Source organism: Apteryx mantelli, chromosome 13 (genome assembly GCF_036417845.1).
Source record: "Apteryx mantelli isolate bAptMan1 chromosome 13, bAptMan1.hap1, whole genome shotgun sequence".
Lineage (NCBI taxonomy): Eukaryota > Metazoa > Chordata > Aves > Apterygiformes > Apterygidae > Apteryx > Apteryx mantelli.
The window spans coordinates 12,461,208-12,484,715 of record NC_089990.1 but is presented as its reverse complement, the minus strand read 5'-3'; the positions used below and the strand labels follow the sequence as shown (position 1 = coordinate 12,484,715).

Genomic DNA, 23,508 nt, shown 5'->3' with positions numbered 1-23,508 from the left:
ACCAGATCAGGTAAATGAGTATGCCGATATCAAGCTGTCTAAATGTTAGCTCAGTGCAATTCCAGACTAATAGAATGCTACATTCCTGAAACTATACATATGATGGAAAATATATGTCCATCTCAATATAAATACTGCACATAAAGTAAGACAAGTATTTTCACTACTGGGGATCCAATTCAAACTTCCAGAAAAGGTTACCCAAATCCATAGTGTTTGCATCAGCAAATGACTCAAAATGCTCTTCAAAAGAACCTTTCCATCATAACAGTGGCTAGGGACATTCCATTCTAGTGATATCCTTTCTATTAGCAATGCCAGTGGTGCTTTGGGAGGGAAAAAAAAGCCCTGAATTAAAGAAAGTGATTCAGTTTTAAAGAAAAGCAACATTTTCATCCCATTATCATTTTTACTCTTAAAAGCAGAGGAGACATATTCTGTGAATCCACTACGGGTTGTGTTACTGCTTTTTTGTTGGAGGTGCATCAATATCATAGTGATAGATAACAGTGTGATATTTCAATTATATCTTCATAGGCTATTTGGGAATTACGCAAGTTTTGTCATACTTACAGCTGGCCAAAAATCTTTGACCTGAATCATACAGTGATTAGGATAATATACCCTGTTTTCAGTACCGTTTATTATCTTGGACTCACTGCTATGCTAACTTAGACACATAGTTCTTGGTTCATGGCAAGTGACATGGCAGAGTGCATATGCACCAAATCTAGAATAAGATGTGTATCTCAGTTAAATAATATTTTCAGATAGATAATGAAAATATTTAATCTCTTGACCCCTCTAGTATTCAATAAATAATTATAGAGCAAAATATTTTCATTTTTTGTATTACTTATTTTTAAATTATGATAATCTTGCTAAAAATTAATGTTTTTATTCACAGATGTAATTACTTCAGAGTGGGCTGGAGGGAATATTGGTACATGGGTCCCAAATGCAACCAACTTTGGAACACACTGGATTTGATTTTAGTAGCTGTTCTTCCTGCAGTGGCACTGTCTTTCATAGTTGGTGTAATATTTCAGTGTGTGTACTACTGTAAAGGTAGAAAATCCAGGTAAGTTATTCTGGACACAGTTAGAAGTATTTTTTATAATCAAAATGGAAGTAAAGCAAAAGAAGTCTGGTATTCTGATGAATTTTTAACCTCAGGACATTTAAATCAACAAGCTTCCCATATAGCATGCTCTGCCAAAATATTCTTTACACAGTTTAGAGATAAATCAGGACATCTTATCAAAGCAGTTTACAGTTATTCAGTTCTTTATCATTGCATGCAGAACTTCACACAAAATAGGTCATTGTTTCTCTTCTTTAGGACTAACCAGGCAAGCTTTAAAAATGAATATGTCCTTTAACTGGCTTACTGCTTTAACTGAAGGCTACCAAATCTGTCTCACTGATTTATTTGCTATTAAGTGTTGGCTGTATTTCTACAAGTTAAAAAAACTGGAATAAGACCAATAAACACTGACCAAGAGTCCTGCAGATTAAGCACTATTTCTCCCATTCTGTGATACTAGGCACTGGCAGTTTGAGCTGCTGTTTGCTTTCAGTGCTTTGTTTTTTTTTCACTGATGTCTGTCCCAAGTATGTAGAGAATGTGGGGGGATTTCTTCTTTCATTGAGCCCTGTTAGTGTGTACTATTGGTGCTTCCTCTATCATGGAAGAACTGCAAAAATGTGTAGCTCTCACATACTCATTGTCACAGTACATTTAAACTTGTGATATGGCTGTTGAACAAATCTGCAGCACAAAAAGATTCATGAGGACCCTCAAAACTATTGCTAAAGCAGAAAATTCACATTGAGTTTTTCCCTCCACCAGGAAACGGAGAAGTCTTCCACACCATGAGTCACAGCATAATCCTGCATATACTGCTGAACTGGCTGATAACTTAGGACATGCTTCTCAGCAGCTGCCAAGGGTAAGAGAAGAGATGTCGTTACGTGGTGCACCTCGCATGCTACTAATTCCACTGGAAGTCAGACATGATTTTGTGACTCAACAAAATGGTATACAAATAGCACAGAATTGTCGGCTAGTAAACTAAAGATAATCTGAGTTTAAAATCTTTGTTTTATTTACTCAGTACTTGGTTTCCAAGATCATCTCGGTGCATGTGAGAAGGTGAAATTCTTTGTCAAGGATCAAGTGAATCTAGTTTGCATAGGAAAAAACAAAGAACTAAGGATTGTTTAAAAAAGATATCCTAATAAACGTTACCTACTAGGCCAGTTACAAGATCATCATTAAGAAGAAAGGTAATTTGTGTATGAGATCAGGCCACATGTTCTAGCCTCTTCACTCGTGTCCTCACTGTGCTCTTCTAGCTGACTGGTGCTCATTCCAGCCAGATCAGCTCCATGAACTAGGTCATGTTGTGGTAAGACCAGTACTAGTGCCAGGGCAAGGAAAGAGGCAGGGGAATGTAGCCATAGGAGAAGAGTTTGGGGCTGTCCAGACTTTAACCAGTATAAGCTGCTGAAGAGCCACACCCACAGTTTCATTTGACTGTTAACTAGTTATACCCCACCAGAAGAAAGACTGGCTGTTCTGCTTTAAGCTTTTTTTCTTAAATGAGGTCTATCAATAGTGATTTGGGTTGTGTTCATGAATGATCCGGTAAAAAGGGTTGCTAGTAAGGTGGCACATTTTGTTGATGATACCACAGTACTCAGGATAGTTTAAAAATAAGCCTTACTATGAAGAAATACAGAAGGAGTTCCCAATAATAACTGACTGGACAAGAAAATGACAAATTAAATTATTCTCAATAAATGCAAAGTAATGCACATAAGAAAACAGCTTTAATTTTGCAATGTGATAATTATCTCTAAATGAGAAATTAGAGCTCAGAAGAGGTATCTTGTGTAGAGTTTTCTGAAGATGTTTGTTTTGCTGCTCACATGTAATCAAAACGACAGGAGCTGCTAGGGATTTTAAGAAGAAAAAAATGATACAAGGAACATTATTATGCCAGTGTACAAATCTTAGTTATGCCCACATTTTGACTACTGCATGTAATTTTGAGCCCCCCTCTCAACGGGGGATGTAGTACATCCCGAGGTTCAGAGGCATCAGTATTGACTTCTGTATGAGGACAGACTGTATAAGAAATGACTCTTCCCTCTTTTTAATGCAGGAACTGGGCAATGTCAAATGAAATCAGGCAAGAGTTTTAAACAGAAGTACTTTTTTGTAAAGTACGGAATCCAGCAGGATGTTGTCATGGTATAAATTGGTTTAAAAAATTAGACATATATTCTGAAGGGTATTCAGATTGGGTGTGTGCTTTCAGGTAGATAATTTCCTAATTGTCCCAGCTTACTGTGCTGTGGTTCACATCTCAGAGCAGCCTGGGGTTGCACAAACTGATTCCCTTCTGATTAAACAAAGTAGAAGACATGCTTTAACCTCTAATGAACATTCAGTGCCCAGGTCAAACTAGACTAATCCAAAGCAAACCCTTCTGGAGTGTATAAAGTCAGTGTGGGTTCCCACTTGTACTGGTCCACTTTATTTGCTATCGCAAACGTAGCCACAGACTCCACTCCAGCTCAATCAATGCCTTAGATGCAGCTGGCTGGAAGTTATGTCAATGTATCAGTAATACTTCAGATGTTTACCCTGTTTTCTTATTATCTTCTTATGCTTCCACAACTGGCCATTCTCAATATGTTAGATGACCTGAATCAGTGAGTCTCTTCCTATATTCTTATGTGCAAAAGTAGATTTTGCAAGTACAAGATGCTTGTAAGAGTACAGGTAAAGAGACCTAGTAAAGATCTGATCTATGTAGTCTACTTCAGAGACAACAGATCAGGCTTATTTCTGGAATGAAGATGTATGGGGTCATCAACTGGTGCAGAGCAGCATAATTGCACAAATCGATGAAGACAAACCACTTGTTACTAGCTGAGGATCTGACCCTCTATGAATGAACACCACACAGTTCTGTGAGCCCAGAATCTAAGATTAAAACTTTATGTGAATTAGAAGTATTTGTTTCAAATATATTTCAATCCACTTTTAACTGAATAAAAATTCATGGGAGGGCTTAATTGCAATAATGTGACCCTTCTTTCCTTTTCATGTTGTGAGTGATGCCTTCCAATGACATTTTTGGAGGTTGGGGGATCAGCTCAGATAATCAGGAGGATATGGCCAAATATAGCAAATGTAATGTTTGTCTTTTCTCAGCTGCACTGTCTTTTGAATGATAGTGCATAACTACTTAATGTATAAGCATTTTCGGCACAGTTCTGGCCATATGTATTTAAAATTCCCTGCCTACAAATGAAATAGGTATTGGGGCTAGAATATTTAACCATTTCCTGGTTTATTTTTTTTTTCTGTAAAGGAAGAAGGCCCTAAATCAAATCTGAAGTGGAATTACCTGCATCACCTTTGTAACGGAGTATTTTACTGGGACCTTTACAAGGTTCCTGTGAGATAGGGTAGATTGAGTCATTTACAAGATTACAAAGGTAATCTGTGACTGAGCTGGGATTTGAACTTTGATCCCCAAAGTGCCAGAGCACTGCCGTTTTGACTAAGGTAACGACCTGCCAATCATCTATGTTAGGCGAGATGTTCTTTGTAGTAGAGATCATCACTTGTATTAGTGAGTATCAAAAAGAAAAGATGGCTAAATAAATTTCAAAAAGAGAACAGGAAATATGAAATACAGAGAGAGATGAACAGGAATATATTTTATATGTGTTTGTTCCCTCACTCATTTTTATGGAGCTGTACTTTTAAGTGATCATGTATAAAGGAGTGTATACTCTCTGAGAAGAAGACAATGTATGCTGTCTGCAGGAAAAAAAAAGAAAATAATCTAATCTGATATATTCTTTGCTGTTAAATAAGTTGTAAAATATTACCATCTTGGAAATGCTATGAAAAATAAATGAGGCATGAACTTACTTTCACCAGGAGATGGTGCTGTTTAATTTAATATATAAATAATTCTGAATTTGATATATATGATGCTATCATTTTCAAGGTTTGAATTAGGCCAAATCCTGTGTTAGGCCAAATGCTGTGTTCATGTAAGAAATTGTAAAGTATAAAGAATGACTTCAGGTAAGGGCTGCAGTACTTCCTACTTTCTCATATTTCAGATGGCAACTTGTAGCCCAAAGGTAGTCCATGGAATATGTCTGCTTGCCTCATCTCCTGGGTAGATATGCTAGACAAGGAAACATAAGCTTGTAAAAACTCTGTTGTTTATTGTCCAAGCTTTTGCTTTCATGACGACAAGGCAGACTAGTGCGTACATTGCTCTGTGGTCTGGGAAACTGTCACCAAAGCTGTGAGCGAGGCAAGAGGAAGCTGAAATTTGCCTCTGATAGCTGCAGCTCTTGCAGATGAACTATGCTGAATGTTGCTCCTCTCCTGAGGTTACCTTGTTTTGAAAATTACTTCAGGTCATTATATTTTTACATAAGCAAAGATATATTTAGAAAACAAACATCATTAATAGTTTTATAAACAATATAGAATATTTATTTTGATTCTTCATGATGTTTTCCTTCTTCCTCTAGCAATACATTTGGGAAGACAGAAGCCAGTCTTTAGCAGTATTAAATTGATTTTAATTATCAATCACTGTATTTAGTTTAATTTTGGACTCAATTTTGAATAAATCAGGGTAAACCCACTGTGGAGCAACATCATTTTGGAATGTTTAATTGACAGAATCAGCAAAACTTGCAGGCTTTGATAAGACCCTTAATACCTAGTTTACTTAAATGCGCAGAGACTAACCTTTGGACTGTTTCCCTATTATGCCTTAGCGGTATGTTTTTCATGTTACTCAAGTATGTAAAGGCCTTTCTTCCTCTGAGTCTTTTAGATAAATTGCATTTATACATATTAGAACATGTCAATAAAAAGTAGACCAAGGCAGTATTTTGTAACTGGTAAACAACTGGGTTTATACAATTTTTTACATCAAAGACAACTGCTAATATACTGTACCTGATAAGCTACTTCTGTAACTTGTCATTTTGCTCTGTGAAACCATCTTATCCCCTACATATAGGATGTCTGGGTTGGACAAAATACGAGAATGCCAAAAGTTCAACTGACAAGACAAGATTTTGATCGGCACTCAACCCCAAGTCAGTTAGAAGATTACAGGTATGCTGCTGTTCTGTCTTATTTGCTCATTTACACTTTATACGTGATCTTTGGTTTGGAGACTGGAATTGCTGTGTAGTTCTGCCAGTGTCATGACAACAATGGCTAAGCTTTTGACTACATTGCTCATATAGGTTATTTTACAGTTTGAGTCCTTGACAGAGATTGTTTTTCTGAATTTTTTCTTATATATATTCTAATATATTCAATTCAAACAGTGTTGCTGTAAGAATTCTAGGACTATTTTGTGCATCATTAGTAATGTGAACTAGTACACAGGACTAAATCTATCAGCTTGCTGCATAAGACTTCATGTTACCTAGGTTTTATATAATATTTCTGAAGTATGCTGACTTAAATTCTGTTTTCCCCATGTATCACTAAAAATAAAAAGTTAGGATATATTTCTCTTGTTTCTGAAGCTAAATCCTAAAATACTGATTTATTCATAGGCTTGTAAAAGAACATGTATGGTTTTCCTCTAAAAATTACAAATGTATTCATTATGACCATTTTGTAGGAAATGGTAGGCAAAAGAGGAATCAGAGTTTCATCAGTTGTGCTTTTTCACTTTAATCCTTCTCACTAACACCTACCAACTGTTGCAGTCCTTACCTGCAACTTTTGCAGAGAATGTATTTACCGTGAAGGAACTAAATGATAGCAGAGTATTTTCCTCATAAAGTGTCAAGCTTCCAAATTCTCCTACAGAGAAGGAGTAGAGCTTTCTGATACTTTGGTCTATTGAGAAGGTTTTATTTTTTTAATATACAAACATTGAAAATGTTGAAGCTATATCAGGTATTTAATATGTCATCAAAATAACCATAGAACCCCGCAGCTCTAATAGAGTTTACATAAATAAAGGCAATGAATACCCTAAAACCATACAACCCAGATTTGAAATATATGCATTTTATGTGTAAAGAGTTTTAGCCATTCAAAGATGGTTTATGTGATTAACTACAGTGCCACTTAGAGTTTCTGTTTATATCAGAAACTTTGTATTTCTGTTTACTTGCAGAAGAAATTGTGTGTAGCTTTTATATTCTGGGAAAATGTATCCTATAAATCTTTATAATATTACTGATACTTTAATTCAAATTACTCCCCAAAGGTGTTCATTTTCAGGGAAGATTTTGTCATGAGAAATATGACTTGAAAAGCTGAAAAGCACAAATGAATAGCAGAGACTACCAAGTAAGATACAATTTAGTAATTTTAGCTGACGTTCAGTGCAAATGGGCAGAAAACAAGGAAGAGTTATTAGCATTTTTGCCCTAGTATTCCTGCATCTGGTGTAATGGATATTCTACTATTACAAAATATTTAACAAGAATTGTCATTGTAGAATTCTATTTACTATTGTGTTACTTTGCAAAAGGACCCAAATTTGAAAATTATATATTACAGCACTGTTCAGTGACATAAAACCAAATTGGGATTGGTGCTATGTCATAACAGAATGCACTAAAAACATGGAGCTAGATACAATCCATATTGTAAAAAACATGCTCAAAGAGAATGTCTTGCATCTCTAAATTCACTTATCTGTATTTGCAGGATGAGGGTCTGAGGGTAAAATGAACTTATACGAGACAGGACATGTAGATGTCTTAATGTGATTGCCTCAATGTCATGCATGCAGTAACTCTGTGAGCATTATTATTTTTATATTTCATTTTAAACAAATACTGAATTAAATTTGTAATATGTTCTTGTTCATATATTTATTTATTTATTTATTTACTTTTGCATAGTCCCACCCCAGTGAGGAGACCAGATCCAGTAAGGGACTATGATAGATTTGCCTATCCAAACAATAATTTGCCTTATGCAGATTATGCAGAGGAGAGACGGTATCCGGTATGTATAAATAATATATGTATGAGTATATGTTATATCATCTTGTGTCTTTATACTGAGAACAAGTTATCATCATTCAAATTGGTAGTATTTGTGTCACTAAATAAAGATGTGACCTAATAAAAGGCCTACAAATACCTTTTACTATACAGGTATTTTCCTCAAGGATATTATATATCTACTAATTCTATGCTAGACTGGATAATTTTTGCAATGATTTAATCATTTTCTGAGTCATTTACACCTTGATGTGACTACTCATAAAAACAGGTTTTCACTGAGCTGAGGGATGGTTGCCCAAGACAGCCCTTTCAGTGAGAATAGACACTGGAGTCAATGTAGGAATATCCCTGCAGCTATAGCAGAGGAATTACTGGCATTCTGTGTTCTAACTCACTGTACAGTGAAGGGAATTTGGTTGACATGAAAACTAAACACTTAAAAGTTCTGTGTCAGTTTCTCCAATGCTACGCCTTTTTTGTGACAGCATAAGTTTTGTGAATTTATTGGAATAATGCAATAAATCAAGCCATTAGTTTCCAGCCATGTTGAAAACTCCTGTAATGGTAATATAAAAAACTCTTTTGCAACAACTGTCTTGTTACATTTACTAACAATGTAAACTTGTTTAAAATTATAATAGTTTCCCAAATTCTGTACTGATTAATGATATAACTAAATATGCACTGATATGTCAAAAATATGACAGTTAACAGTACTATTAGTACTTTGCACTTTTCCTTTGAGAGTCTGGGGTTCCCCTTCCTCCCAAACCCAATAATTCAAATAGTTAAAGCTTCATGGAAAGTTGCTGTCATATGTTTCATGTACAAATAGTATGATGTCATGTTTCATGTACAAATAGTATGATGTATGGATAAATTAAATTATTTATCCCGTAACTTATGAAATCATTTATACAACTAAGTGTTCTATGAGACTTCTCTTTTTTTTTCCCCCTAATAATTGAAAGATTGGTAGACAAGGATTTATTTACTGTAAGTTCTTTCCGTGCCTAAAAAATCAGCCTCATCAAAATTGCAAAATGCATTAGCAACCTCTTTCTGGATCACAGCGTGATATTTCAGTAGTTTGTGATTACAATTTGCTTATGTAAATGAGCCTTTTGGGTTATTTCTATATGGAAGTTACCAATATTTGGTATAAATTGTTAGTAAAAAATAGTCATTTCTCTTCATAATGGAGTTTAAAAAAGACAAGATTGGTGAAGGAAAAGTTAACCATAAAAAGAAAAATTTTAACATTTTATGAAAAGAACACTCAGTTCAGAAGGACTCGTGTTTGAACTGCAGAAGAATGTTTAAAAAAGATGGGCCTTTGGAGTAAGCGAAAATTAATTAAATAAAATTGAGCTGAAATGACCTTTGACTGACCTTAAGCTGAAAATATTATCTGTGTATTTTACTGTACAAGTAAATTTATTGCCAGGCATACATTATATCCGAGCCTGCAACTTAATTTACCTATCTTGGATATCTAAGGTATTCTTTTTTTTCTATAAATGTCACTTAATAGCTACAAAAATAATTTCATTAGCACAAAAATTTTGTGAGTATTCCAACTTTTAAGTGTGTGTGTGTGCGCGCATGCATTCCTAATTGCTTGCTATTAACTCAATGGAAAAATGATGAAGGAAAGAAAATACAAGATTCTCCTTCTAGAGTAGTGGTTTTCCATGTGGAATCTGTAGACTTGTGGTCAGTGGATTACTTAAAAAGGATCTGCAGAAGGTCAAAAGAAATGTAAGTGGCCATATCTGGCCATGTTTTGTCCTTCATGTTAGCCCTGTGATTCCTTTGGCTCTCCTGAAATGCCACGGAAGCCCCCTCAGTTCTTAAAAAATTACTTTAATAGCAACAAAATGTTCTGAAGCTGCTGCTGCAGCTGCTAAAAGGCCCTGCTGAAACGTTTTTACATGTTTCAATACCTGTTTCAGTTTTTGCACACAAAGTCTAAGATACTCAGTTATTGGCATGAAAATAATCTTCCACAGATATTGCTGAGTACCCATTCATTAGCACATAAATTCAGAAACTAATACTCAAATCTATAAACATAATTTGATTAGATAATTGTTTTAATAGCAAGCATATGAAGAAGTGTATGTCAAATGCTAACAATTTAATTCTAATCTCTTTGCAGAAATACGATGTAGCAATGTATCCTAGATCTGAAATGTCTCACAATGCTGCACGACCAAGGGATGGTCCAAATGATGAGAGATCAGTAAGACCTTATGGGCTAGGACACTCAGGAAATAGATATAACTACTAGAAATTCTAAGAAATTCTTGCAAAGAAAAGATTTAGAAAATAATTATAAAACAAAACATGATGTTTATGAAAATATCCGATTTATTTACAGTGTAATTGATGACAATTTAACTTTTTTTGAATACTTGATTTTACATTTAGTTCATATAGCTGCTTCTAAGTAGTGCTTAAATTCTTAAAATCTATCAGGACTTCTGGGTTCTTTTGTGATTATAAGTGTTGTCCTTTGCCTGAATGACAAGAAATACCTATCACAAAAAGCTTTTCCTTGGGAAAACTCATGAGAAAGGAAAAAGTCTTCTCAAAACTCAGTATGAGAAATGACAAACATGCATGGTAATCATCATTCTTCCTTTGTTGCTTCCCAGCAAAGGGAAGGTTTAAATCCTCATTAAATGGAAAGCGGGGAGGGGAGGCATTTTTTCTTGTTTCACAAGAAGTGTTGTTCAAAGACAGCTTCTGCCAGATAGTTTTCGCTTCTCAGTGTCTATTTGGCCCATCCTTTTATTTGTAATGTTTGCTCCACTCTGTGTCATGTTCTCCCTCTCTGTGCATTCTTCTGGTTCCTCATGTAATGCTTTTACTAGGCCATGAATTTCTCTGTTGAAAATTACAAAGGTTCTTCAGGACAGCATAGCATGCAGAGTCTGCTGTTTCCTGACTCTGACTTTTGTTTGTTTTTTCCCTTGAAGAGCCAATATTTAAGGAATGAAAACCACAAATCAGATACAATTTTGAACTGTGTAGTAAAATCTGTATTCTTGCGTACACGGATGACCTACAGAATTAGGTAGAAGGGATGGTTCTGTTCTCAGGCATTGCCGCTTAGTCTCACTGACTCTGGTAGCATTGCACAAATGTAACCAAGGCACTTGGCTTTCCAGCATTCCAAGATGCAGTCAAATACTAAAGTATTGACTGTAGCCACCTGAGCCTATGAGCACATTCCATTTTCCCTTGCTTCTTTTTCACTTTGTGTCTTCCTTAAATAGTTATCACTTTGATCCTAACAGCTCAAATGTTTTGCCTTTTGAAATACAGTGGCTTTCATTGTAACCTGTTTTATAAATAATTAAAATAAACTGTGGAAAATCAGCTACCTTACAGTTAACTAATAAATAAATAAGATATTAAAGTCCTGGATATCTTTCTGATCTTTCCAAAAAGTCTCAAGCATATTTTAATATTAATAATAAATTATTCCCTTCCTTAGCTTTAGATAATACGTGAAACTATAAAACAAATGAAAACAAAATGTTAAGGTTTTAGAAAGGTGAAAATATTGGTGTTTCTTTTCTATAAATCACAACACTCTTTTAACAGCTCTATGCCTTATCTGCATCCTGACGCTCTCCGTGCTCTGCACAACTTTCAGTTATTGCCTGGAGTACATTGGCTTTGCTATGCAAGTATTTTAGTAGAGAAGCCAGAAAACTATTCAGACCCCTCATTTTATTTCCTGTTCCTTGCAAGAGTTAGTTGAATAGGTACAATTTCCTGCTTGGGAAGAAGGAAGGGTGGCTCTGAAGTTGGTAGCTTTTCTTGACTCTAATTAATGTGCCATCCTAGCTAGTATTCTCTAAATCTCCAGCCCCAATTGCTTTTTCTAGTGTCTCCCCCAGTGTAACAACTATCCAAAGTGGGTCAGTTTCACTGTTTCTGTTTCTTTTCCTGGAAGAGATCAGTGGACATTTAAATCTGGACCTAACACATATTGAGGGCAGATTTGCCAACTGTTAAATTAAATTGTCTAATGGTAGTAGAGGAATTTTTCATGGATAGCTGAAATCTCATGCACCACATTCTTTAAAAGGAATCCAAAGATTGTCTGAGCGTGGACTGCTTGTGAACCTGTGTTACAATGCTTTCTGAGACTGCAAACAGCCTGGAACAATGCCTTTACATGTCAGCATTAACAATTTTGTTGCTGATTAAAGCACAAAAAAGACAAAATGTTCATAATAATAACATCTGCATGGCCAGCTTGAAGAAGCATCCCGTTCTGGCATCACAAAAGGATGAAGCATGGAAGAATACCATTGCTTTTACATGTCTTGCCAACTGTCCTTTCTATGGACATGTTTAATGAAAACAACCTACTATTACTCTTCAATTTCTGTTAGAAATAAAAGAAGTGAAAATGGTTCTCTCTATATTATCTTCAAAAGCATACAGAAATGGTGTTGTTACTGCATCTGTTTAGATTCTAGGCTATCGGTTTAAATTATTAGGACCCCAGAAAGTCAGATCCCAATATATGTCTTATGTCTGAATTGCTTCTTTTTCTCTCACTTCTTCCAGTAGTGCCATGATTTAACAAACTCTGGTGGTTGTTGGCCTCTAGCTCTGTCCACCAACCTGTAAGTGATCATGATCAGTTTGATATCCCACTGCTCCTCTGAAAAGGAGATGAATAACGGGAGAAAGACGTGTCAATTCTCTCAAATATACATGGTGCTGGCAAGGAGAGAGCTATCTGGAAGGTATGCACTCATGCTGCTTAATTTAAAGTGAATAAGGTTTCGCACAGAATGAAGCTTTCCTCATCAGGCTTTTGCTGTCTCCTGCTGAGTCTCAGGCAGATCAAGAGTTGCAGGACATCAGCTACATGGACAGGCGCTGCTTCTGATACATTTTACCACTCACTGTCAGATCATGAATATTGACATCAGGCAGTGTATGTGAAAGAGAACTGTGAAGAAGCTGCTTGAAAAACTCGGATGTCACTTTTAACAACAATAATAATAATACCTCTTTGAAGATGCTATCTGCCAAGCATCATGCTTTGGTTATTTGCTTTTTTATCGGGAGACCAGAGAAACTCTGTAATTCTTTGAAACCTTTGTGTTCTGAGTTGAAGGATAAGAAGCAATGCTGGTCTTTTGCTAGTTGGTGTGGTTACGAAGGGCTACTTCCCCATCAAGTATAAATGTTATTAAAGTAAGTAAATTCTTGGCAGATGGTTTTGATGGCCTTGTTCTAATACCTGAGTATTTATGTTTGTCTGAAGTAATAGGTCACATAGAATGTCTTCCTACTGTTGATGACAAAAGTGTCATTTTTTGGAGAACATACTTCTTTATTGTTCATCATTAGATTCCATTGGAAAAAAAAGGATATGATATATCAGTACCCAGCCATGATGATACCATCTTGATTATCTAAACTTAGGAGGATTTCACTTCAAGCATTCTGGCATATATTCACGGGTGTTTCAGTTTTTGTGTATTCTTGGTGATTCAGCACTGTGATTTTTGATATCTGGATTCCTGTGATCTTAGTGTCTGTCTTTTTTTTTTTCTCCTTTCTTCTGATCAATGTTTTGGATTGATTTTCCTTGTAATCGCTGCCTCACTCTGCAAATTTGCATGTTGTGTCTGATGTTGAATGTTGTGTCACGCTGTTGGCAATAGCCTTGTTGTTGCTTGTTGCTGTTTTATGCTCATTTTGTTTTTGAAATTTCCCTTGATGCTACTCCAGAAGACAGAATCCAGCACAGATGGGATTTTGTTGAAGAAAGGGATCATTAATCTCACTGTAGTTCTGCTTTTCTGAATGTATCACCTTGCAAGATTCTTGCTCACTTCCCCAGGTATTCAGTTTTGTGAATACCTTTTCAGGTGTTTTTCCTCTCATGCCTTATTTGTGTTGATCAGTTTGAAATCATTTTCTCATTAGAATGTCTACCTATTACTTGAGCTGCAAGAACTGGCTAGAACATTCTTAATACTATATTTACAATGGTGAATACATTTACAAGTGATATGTTATGGTCAGTAGCTTTACCCCACTATGCTATTGCCTACAACTTAAAAGGAGCAGGAGGTGGGGGGGGGGGAGAGGACCTTCAAATGTAGGAGAGGTCTCCAAGTGTTATGCTAATGAGATAAAAGTCCAAAAGTAAGAATCTAGTAAGAATTCTAAAAGAAAAAAACTTGCAAGTCTGTATTTAACTATGAATTGTAGTTGTGTAGTGCAAAATGAAATTTACTTACAGGTTTTATAGGTGTTTTGTGCCATTTTTGACATTCTGTGCCCTTCCATCTGACTCCCTGCTGCCATCCCAGAAGAAGGCAAGTCTCCTGTTAGGTCCTTTATCATGTCTGCTGTGTCTGTATTGGACATCTTAGGGCTTCTGCAATGGCATTAGACATTTAGGCAAATGAATCATACTATCCATCAACAAAATTTGCTTGAAGTGTACCTTTAAAGGCAAAATTTTACAAAACAAGGATCCATAGAAATATTTCTATGATTTACCTATATTTCAATCAGATGAAGAGAACAATTGCTTATGTTTAGCTAACAGTGCTGGAAATTCAAACATTACAGTACTAAGATCTAATCAAGTTTGTGCACTGATCTAAGTCATTTTCTAAACTGAACACGTGTGTGTATACTAAAATTCTCTTAGCTTAAAGGAGGTTTAGAAAAAAACGGTTACAACATGTTTAGTTAAATCAGACAACAGACCTTATGGGCTTCTATTCAAGTCATAGGGTTTTGCAAGTTTACACTTTCAAGTGTACTCCATTTTAGGTGTTGGAACAATTTTGCTAATGTGGTTATAGAGGTATATTTGCACTAGCATGATCCTGTGGGTACCATAGGAACACATTTAGTTTTGCTCCAGCTGGGAATACCTACATGGGTTGAACCCAAATAATTGGGTTCATGTAATTACATCGATGTAAAACTGCACACTATGACTATGCAAAGCAAAAGAAAATATTTCCCAGTGTTCCTGAATCTAGTTAAACATGTACTTTCTAGGTATAAGACATAAGTTTTGAACGACATGATATTATGTAATTTTAAATTTTAAAAATCATATTTTTATTATTTTTAATATTACATAAAGAGCCAAAGTTTGAGGTTTCTGCTGTACATTATGTATGCAGGTAATGACTATGTCAATTATCAGTAGATTTCATCAATTTAGTTGTTAATAGTAAGTTATTAAATTGTAAATACTTAGGACCTACACTTCCAAAAGGATCTGTCTTAATTCTCCAAGAGGCTACAGATTTTTTTTTTTTTTTTTTGGTAGTTTTACCAATATTTTATTAAGAGAACTGCTCAGGTAGAGATGCTGATATTCACATAGGCGTACCCAAGACAGCGCATAAGCCATGTTGTTAGCAGTTACTACTGTACTTTATGCCAGCAGTTTCCTGCAATTTAATATCAGGGTTAAGGTTTTCTTAATTTTATTCTTAAAACTAATAATACTGGCAAGAATGTACCAAAACTTGGTACTTGTACTAACTACCAAAACCCATGTCATTGATGGCAAGACAATCATTGATGTACATTGATGTAAAGACAATCACAGCTGCCTGGCTGAGATACCTTTATCTTTCCAAGGAAATTAAGGGTGGATGAGAGGACAGTGACTGCTGCATCAGAGTTCAGGGTTTCCAGTACATTCTCTTTTGAAAGCTGAATTTTGCACTCTTTCATCTGAAATCTATATGTATATTTAGAGCTACTTGAAGACTGAGTCAGAGATAAGGCTGGACCTGAGCTTGTTTTCAGCAGGCAATTTCCAAAATGTATTGTCTTATGCATGTGCAGAAACACACATACACAAAATATAATTCTTAGATGTCACTTTTTGTTACAATGCTTTTCTACAAATAGTGAAAAGTAAGCAGAGGAGGAGTCATAGTGCATTTTTTATCAAAAGAAATATCCCTATCAAAATATCCCAGTATCGGAAGAAATAGAATACCTACTATAAGCATAAAGAATATATTCTAATCATTAATAATTGTAGTACTTGCTTACGTGTTTAGTACATGCTTACATGCTTAGTTTTGAAGTTCCATTAGTTTGCAAAGCAGTGGCTGTGAGACTTGTTACACTGTGCAGTTAGTTCTTTTTCATAATGCTTATTACTGACCAAAACATCATATTTCTGTTGTAGGAATAAGCAACTACTGTTCCTTTAATTTTTTCAAAAAGTACAGTGTTTGATATTTTATTTCACTTGTATGGTCTCTCTTACTGTGGTACCTGAGTGTCTTGCTTTAGATTATTTATCTTTACACTCTTCTCTGAATTAGGGAGGTGCTGGTTTTGTTAATGTTATTTTCCAGTGAGAAAATGATGCACAGTAGCTAATGGTCATATTTTTAGTACTTCAGAGCATTTAAAATGTAAATAATGAAGTGAAATTCAAAAAGCATGTCTGCATCTCACACCTAATTAATTGCATCAGTATCTCAGTGGTAATTACACGCATGCAGGTTATGCAAAAGCATTTCAGAGGAGCAAAATTCAAAAATGCATGATTTGTTCTAAATTAGTGGTTCCGCCATATTCCTCCCCTTTGCTGTTGTGGTGAGTGCACTACAGGGCATCTGTGGAAAACATGCTGGGGAGTGACTGGGATGCTTTGGGCTTCTGGACCTGTGGTGATCTTGATGCAGTTTAGGTCCGCGTGGAGGTTAAAACGGCAGCTGCGGATGCAGTGTGCTCTTAGCTGTTTCGTGATAAAGGGCTTTGTTTGAGATGACCGTTTTGCCGCTAGTGGGCCATTCGCAGCACGTGTTTGTCTGAAGCGTGCCCGCCGCAGGTGCCTCGCGCCGAACCGCGCCGGGCTTGGAGCGGGCTCCGGCAGCAGCCGCGAGCCCGCGCCCGGCCAGCCCGCCGCCGGGCACCTCTCACGGCGACTCGCAGCAGCAGCCGCGTGAGTCCCGCTCGGCTTCGGTCCCGATCCCCCGGCAAGCCCGGCGGCGCCCGCCGCCCCTCCCGCCGCGGCGCGGCGCGGTGAGGGCAGGCTGAGGGCAGCGGCTTCGCGGCGGCGCTGCGCCTGCTCGGGCGCCGGGGCAGGCCGCGCCGCGCGCTGACGTCTTGCCGCGGCGGCGGGCTGGTCGCGAGACGAGCGGCGGGAGGGGGAGGGGGAGAAGGCCGCGCGCGCTCGCGCCCCGTTGCCTAGCCCAGCCTGTGATTGGTGCAGGCCCCGGACCTGGCGGACCCGAATGCAAGGCCCCGGCGGCGGCGGCGGCGGCGGCGGAGTCCTGCGGCCCGACCCCCCCCCGCGCCCGAGCCCGCGGCGCGGCCCGCTCGGCGCGGGGATCCGCACAGGTGAGCGGGGGGGGCCGGCCTGGCGGGGCAGGGGGACAATGGAGGCAGCTAGGCCTCACCGCAGGCCGTGCCCGAGGCCTGCGGGCGCCGCCGCCGGCGGGCCCGGTCGCTGCTGCCCCGCGGCCGGCGGGCGACCCCGGCCCGCCGCTGGCCGCCGCTGCGCCGGGCGAGGCCGGCGGGCGTCGCCGGCGGGCCCTGCGGCGGAGGGGCCTTTTCGGGCGGCCAGAAAATGGCGGAAAACAAAATGTCGGCCGCCGGGGCGGGGAAGCCGCAGCTCCGTGGGCCGTGGCGCTGCCGGGACAGGGGTTATCTCCGCCTCCCCGTCCCGCGGCCGGGATGGGACGCCCAGCTCCTGCTCCGCAGCCGCCGGGGCCGGGCCCTAGGCCGCCCGGGTCCGCAGGGGAGGAGCGGGCCTGGGGAGGGGAGTCAGGCGGCGGCCCGAGGCGGAGGAACGGGGGCTGCTGTTTCGAGCAGAGGCGGCGGGGAGCGGCGGCCCCTTCCCCTGCGCGCCCGTCGGGCGTGCGGACGGGCGGAGTTCTCCGGCCGCGCCGCAGCCCCGCGCCCATCACGGGCTCCTTTGTCTCCATGTCGTGCGCTCCCACTCCTCCCTCTTTGCCTCCTCCTTCTCGCCCTCCTCCCCCATGGCACGGCGGCAGCGCTGGCCTCCTGCCCGCAGCCGCACATCCGCGCCGCCCGGGGGACGGCAGCCTGCCGCTGCCTGCGGGCGCTGCCGTTGCCCCGCTATTGTGCGAGCAGAGCCCTCCTCCGCGCGCTGGCTTCCCCCGTCCCGCCGCTACTGCGGGCGGCGCCCGCCCTGGCAGCGCCGCCCGCGCGCTCCCGCCTGCTGGCAGCGGCGCTCCGCGCGCCCTCGCCGGGAGCCGGGCGGCGCGTGCCGCGCCGGGCGCGCCGCCGAGCGCCGGCCTGGCCGTTACGGCCGTTGGGACTCGGGGTGCGCGCGGTGCAGGCGGCCGCGTGCCGTCACGCAGCGCCCACCCGGCTCTGCCTGTGCGCTGCCGCGCGAGGAAATCTTGTTACTCCTGTGGTCGTAGAGACCGCGCGTACGTTTAATTTCATCCGCTCTATTAACAGCCTTAAGGCCATTTCCGTCAATAAGACAAAATGTCTTGCAGGTTTTTTTTGTCTTTCTCATTTTAAATAAGCTTACACTTTAAGTTTTCACGGATGTTTTATAGGTGAACGTAACGTAGGACTGTCCAAATGGGTATGTTAATTTTTAATACCCAATCTTTTTCATGTGTTAACCTACACATGATTTCCTGAATTGGCTTCTTCCATGTGAGGTTTCTGCCTAAGCAGGGTGTTTCACATTGCATTTCCATTGCTTACTGCATTAAAAATCAAAAAAAATTTTGAAATGGGTTCAGGGGAGGGTAACTTGTATTCTTATTGAACTTGAGTATTAACAGGTAACTGAATTTGAAAACATCTGTTTTGAATTTCTCAAAATCTACATCTACAGATTGAATTTATTTGTTATGTTGTGTAAGAATGATTACTGATGTATCTGGGCTTGGTCCTTTTCATTTAAATGTCAAATGCAGTTTAAAAAAACGTCTGCAACTCCAGAGAAACTGTGATGTTAATGTTGTGTTTTACATTATTATATGTAAACAAGACTTAAGTATTTCAGAAGAAATTTTGTATTTTGATGGAATACTTCAAAGCTGACCATGCAAACATGCTCTGTTTGAAGATGTGTGTAAAATTGTGAAGAGAATTAGTATTTTCAGGGCCACACCTTTTATAGATATAATAAAATATATTAAATACATACTGTTGATTTATGTAGCTTTATTAAGTTATACTTTTAGGTTATAACGTTTGACTCAACGGCATGTTGTGGAAATATTTTGTACTTTATTAAAATTCTAAGTATGGCCACAATGCCTGGAAGGCAGTCTGTGGATTGGGAGCTTCATTGTACCTTTGGGTGCAAGGAAGACACCTTTCATTCCCTGGAAAGTGTTGAATTGTGGAGGGATTCTTTTTTTTTTCTCTCCTCCTCCTCCTTAAAATACTCTACTGAAGATCTCTTGATTTAGTATGTTTTGTGAAAGCTTCATCAAAGAAAATTAAAATGTTATTGCTAATTTTATGGTATTATTATGGAAGAGTAAGTTACCAATAAATCAATGAATATACATGGCGTGATGTTCATAAGGGGCTGGGCCCTTACCAGTTTTTCAGTTGAGTGTGTAGTTATTAATAAATTATGTATATTTTCTTAGGTAGTCCTAAACTGCCAAGCATCATCTTTGATTAAAAAAAAATATATCAGAGCACTCCTGCCTGTAGACAGAGAGGTCATAAATCCCATTTGTATTGTACACCTTCTGGCCTGGTCTCAGCTGAGCCCTATCTAAGGAAAAGCTTTGGCATAAAGAACTGAAATATTTCTGCAGTCCTGTTTAGGTTGAAATCAACCTTCTTCTGAAGCTAGTTGAAAAGATTACTGTGTTTTTCAAAAAAGCAAAGCAGTATCAAATAAAATGCATACATCTTCTAAAAACTTAGAGACGCTACTCAAGGAGTCTTGGTTTAGGTTTCATGGAATTTACATTTTGGGATCTGCAGGTAATATACTCCCTTCTGTTGCAAGATAGTGTGCTACAATTTAAAAAAATTAATTAAAATATTAATGTATTTAAAAATGAAATCACTTTATTGTCTGATGCCAATAAAGCGTTTTCACAGCATTTTTTCAAATACATGGGGTAGAGGAGAAGGGGAATTGAGGGGAAAACTTGAGGTCTTAATTGTTTGATTGAAGAGAGACTTGGATAATTTCAAGTTACGACTGCATACAGAATTGTGGCTATCCAGCTTATTTCTTACTGTCTTTTTTTTTTTTTCAAGTTTGATTTGACCACCTCTTCCAAAATTGCATGAATGTGTATTGTGGTATGCGGTGGAAAGAAACTGTAAAAAACCACAGTTAATCACTTACCTCCTTTTCTGCTGCTTTATAATAAGATTTGCATGCATATGTAGTGCATGAAATGAAAGCATCCGCCCTACTGAAATTTATGAGCTGAAATACCTAATTATGATAGAGTTGTGGGTCTTACCTGTTGTTAATTGCTCCCATATTAGCAATTAGGGAATATCCCACTGTCATTGCATGCCCTCTAAGACCCCAAAGTAGATATAAAAAAAATCTGTGATTTAATAGCTGTAGCAAATGTGTCCTTTTTCTGGATTGAGAGTTTATAATAGTATACTTAAGTAGTGGCTTAATACTAGTTGCATTGACTGAGATACAGCTTCAATGTGTTTATGGCCAGTGTGTCATCATCCATCTCTGTTTTTAGTGGAAATTTAAGATAATTGTACGTTCACAGAAGGTACCGTTCCACATCTTTTGTAATTTTTATAGCCTTGTTAGCTACTGCAAAAATATTCTTCTTAGTGACTCTTAGCTATCCTTGCAGAAATTTTGATTTAAATTAAAATTTACAGTCTGACTTTGTGTAGAATTTTCTACATAGCACAATATGTAATATGCTTACATTTAGGCACCTAATTATATAATCTGAAAATAAATGAAATTGCATATTAATAAAGAAGAAAACTCTAGAATATAATATTATTCCTATAATCACAAGTTGATATAATTTAACATAATTTTAATTATTTACATTAAAAGAGAAGGATTACATGAACTAAAATGCCGTGGTCAAGGAATTGTAAAGTATTGCTTTAATTCAGAATTTACTACTTTAAACTAGCCATGCATAGACTAGAGTTGTCTCTTACTTTGTAATAGCGAGTATATACTTCATCAGCTACCCTGAGTTTCAAGTGGCTGTGGAAATAATTTAAGAGTGATTGAGTATTGCATTGAAATTCTGCAGTTGCTTTGTGATTCTTAGAGTAATGAAAGAATTTGATCTTGTACCTGTAACTTTTAAAACTACATTGAAATTTGATCATGTGGGTGAAATTGGTGTAGTTAAATCCTTAGCTACTTTCTTCATTGATACTGTTTGACTTGTGCTTTTATAGTACTAGTTGGCCTATGAAAATACTTGTTCTGTTTATGGCATCATCCAAAAGTTATATTATGTGGTTCTTATAGTTCTGTAAGAAGTAAGATTTTTTTCCTCTAAGGGCTAGAATTCTAGGTTTAAAGACAATTTGAGAGAAGTAGGTTTGAACAAATAATAGCTGGAGGAGGTGTTGAAAGGATAACAGTGACACTAGATGATATAAGTTCTTTGATTCTTTTGTATTCTCAGTTAAGTTGGAACCTCCTTGGGGTGGAACGGTGACCTTTTTTTTGAAATTGGCATCATTGAGGACTGCTTGCTGCTTCCTTCACTTGAGGATTTCAAGAGTATAAAAGAAGGAATAATCGCTGCTCAGTTCCTTCCTTGATAATGAAGATGCAGTAAGCATGGATTGTGTTTTCCATCTTTTGTCTCTTTAAGATTATTTGTTATTCTGTTTTGTGTTTCTTCATTTAAAAAAAAATATCAAAGACAAAGTGGTTCCCATCTGGCACATGTATCTTGGCTTGCACAGAGAGGAATTCTGCATCGCCTGCTGAAGTGAAGGCATCTAACACAGTCATAAAAATGAGGCAAACCCGTGTAGCACCAACATTGATTTTGGGCATCCTCTCGTCTCAGTGGCTTTCTGCCTGGTGTAAATGATATCTGGAGTTTCAGTTTTAACAGGCAGACGTAGCCTGCTGCCTGATACAGTACACAGAACACCAAATTCTGTGGGTCAGCCCAGTGCAACATGGTTCTTCCCGTTGATTTAGTGTCATCATCTCCCATATCTCTGTGGCAATTTAATTCGGGACCAAGGATCCAGCGCGGTCAGTTCTGGTGAGCCAGAAGTGTTACAGTAAACACAGTAAACTGTCATTATGATGCCTTGGTTTGTTAGGGTCTTTCACCATGGAATCTAGTGCCTGTTATTGATAGAGCTTCCCAAGTGTTCTAAGAGAAATTAATGTTATGTCTACTGCAAGGTTTAATTTACTTTTTGCTTAGTTTGTTAGCGTAAGTTGCATTAGGTCCCTGGCTCTTTCTGGGTCCCTTGACTCTGGCTTAGAGGCTATCCCAGAGAGAGATTTTAGGCACTACAGCTGTTTATTCTTAGAGGTTGTCCTATTTTATTATTCTCTCAGCTTAACTATGTTAGCTCTTAACTCTGTTGCAGTGTATTTCACTACGGTAGGGTTGTCAGATACGTAGCATCATAAAGTGCTTGAGATTTCTGTTACATTTTAGATTTAGATGAACAGACTTAATCAAAATCTTGTGATAGGAGATGGTGAACTTCCTATGAGATCCAGAAGAGCAAAGTCAAGGTTGATATTACAATGCTGCAAGAATCATATTTTTGAGACTTGATCTTAAAAGCTTTCACACTTCCTTCCTTCACCTCTGCACTGTCCAGTGGTGGGTAGTTCTGATCTGAGCTCTAATTCCACTTTTGCTTACCACAGCTCCTAAAACTCTTCATTCTCTATGTGATACTGTCAGTTATTTCAGATTATTTGACCCAAGGGGGGCAGTAAGTGCAAGATTTTGTGCTGTGCAATGAAGCCCTCTTAAGTTAGAGATTTGTTCATCTATGAAAGCCTTGTTCTCTATATACCTCCATAGCTATTTCTGCTGAATCACTTCATCTGGGCTAAGAACTCTGCATAAAACTGCCTGTTGGGGTTGCAGCAAACTGCCATATATTCAGAATCTTCATACTTTAATGCTTAGTAATATAAATAATATGGAGAAATGCTAATTTATCCCTGTGTCTTGTATTTTATGGAAGATTTCTGTCAAAGAAATGTTACATGCATTCTCTTTCTCCGAAAGCAAGTTTGTGTACCTGCCAGCTACCAATGGAGCTTTTTACCAAAGGTAAAAGAAAGCAGGTTCTGTGCCGTGTACAAGAGATTTGGCATCTTCAAGACAGATACCATACCAGAAATTGAGATCTCAGTAAAATTGAGTTTAGTGAGAAAAATCTCAACTTTGACTCCTACCATGCTAAAATCCTTAGAGGTAACTTGAGTTGTACTTAAAAAGAGTATTAGAGTCTCAG

General features: G+C 38.5%; 1 protein-coding gene across 4 annotated transcripts in view; it reads left to right on the top strand.

The window, feature by feature from the left end:
• Window positions 1-17,315: 17,315 nt before the first annotated feature.
• The window catches only part of ZNF711 (zinc finger protein 711), a 28,557-nt gene continuing 22,364 nt past the window's right edge, over window positions 17,316-23,508 (top strand). For 3 of the 4 annotated variants that reach the window (XM_067304152.1, XM_067304151.1, XM_067304149.1), the window contains exons 1-2: window positions 17,316-17,427; window positions 21,687-21,838. The gene's annotated coding sequence lies outside the window, so the exon portion shown is untranslated. The remainder of the gene's footprint in view (window positions 17,428-21,686; window positions 21,839-23,508) is intronic. The other variant, XM_067304150.1, reaches the window with a different exon arrangement.